Source organism: Lontra canadensis, unplaced genomic scaffold (genome assembly GCF_010015895.1).
Source record: "Lontra canadensis isolate GAN:19392208 unplaced genomic scaffold, GSC_riverotter_1.0 scaffold1, whole genome shotgun sequence".
In the NCBI taxonomy this organism is placed as follows: Eukaryota; Metazoa; Chordata; class Mammalia; order Carnivora; family Mustelidae; genus Lontra; species Lontra canadensis.
This window is the reverse complement of record NW_022630995.1, coordinates 71,524,598-71,525,725: the sequence shown is the minus strand read 5'-3', so window position 1 is coordinate 71,525,725 and position 1,128 is coordinate 71,524,598.

The following is a 1,128-nucleotide window of genomic DNA, read 5'->3' as shown; positions in this document are numbered from 1 at the left end:
CGTGTAGATTCTGTTGTTGGTTCTCACCTGGCAATTGTTGTCCAATGTTCTATGATTCCTTTTACCCAGGGAACATGGGGGACTGTGGGAACATAAAAGTCAGGGCAACAAAGAAATGTATTTCTGTCTACCAATATTTCGTTCTTAAACTCACTCTCGAATAGGTAAACACTTTTTAAATGGAAGAAAATTAGTCTCTGCTTTTCCCTTAACTCCCCTTCCAAAGTGAAGGAGATTTTCTGTAAACTTGTCTCTCTAACCTGCAGATTCTGTCTCAGTGGATCAATGAGAAAATGTTTTTGACAAGTCAAATGTTCTTTTCTTTTTTTTTTTTTTAGGGGAAAAATAACCCTCTCTATCCAAGCTGCCAAGATTGTGGCTTAGGTGTCCTCCGTGCCTCAAGCTATCAATCCGCATTTCACTGTAGATGTTGCCCAGATGTCTTGGTCAGTGCACATTAAAGGCTTAGTTTGCTGGCTTCTTAGGAAAGAGATTTAGCATGAGCACATGTTAGATGTTAAGAAACATCCTTCTCCACTGAAAGTAAAATTTTATTTCTCAGGGAGAAAAAAATACAACATGTAGTCACTGGGATGCATTATGAACCTGTTATTGCATGTGGGATTTATGATCAAGGTCTCTCTCTCTCCTACAAGGATTCTTCAGCTAAGGGCAGAATTACAGATTTAGGTGGACACACACACACACACACACACTCACACACGCGCGCACACAGAAGCAAATCTTTCACAGACCTTTGGCCCCATCTAGTGGCCATGCTCTGTTAGGTCTCACAGTTGTTTTCCTCAGATTTTGAGGAGGATTTTTGAGGAGGATTTTTGAGGAGGCTGTCTGTGGCAGTGAAAGCTCACGAGCTCCTCTTCTAAACAGTCTTGGCAGAGGACAGAGTTGGCCGGCACAGGGACTGTTGTGCCTCAGAACACTGTGCTGGGTACATGGCATTTCCTCACAGACTCCCAGAGAGAGAGCTGCAGCCGGATCTCATGGCATCTTGAAAGGAGCCATTTTCCCAAACCCATCTGTAAAGTGCTTTTGGTGTGTCTGCTTAGTCGCCTGCTTGAAGCACACTGTCTGGAACACATGGGCGGGGGCGGGGAGGAGGTGCGT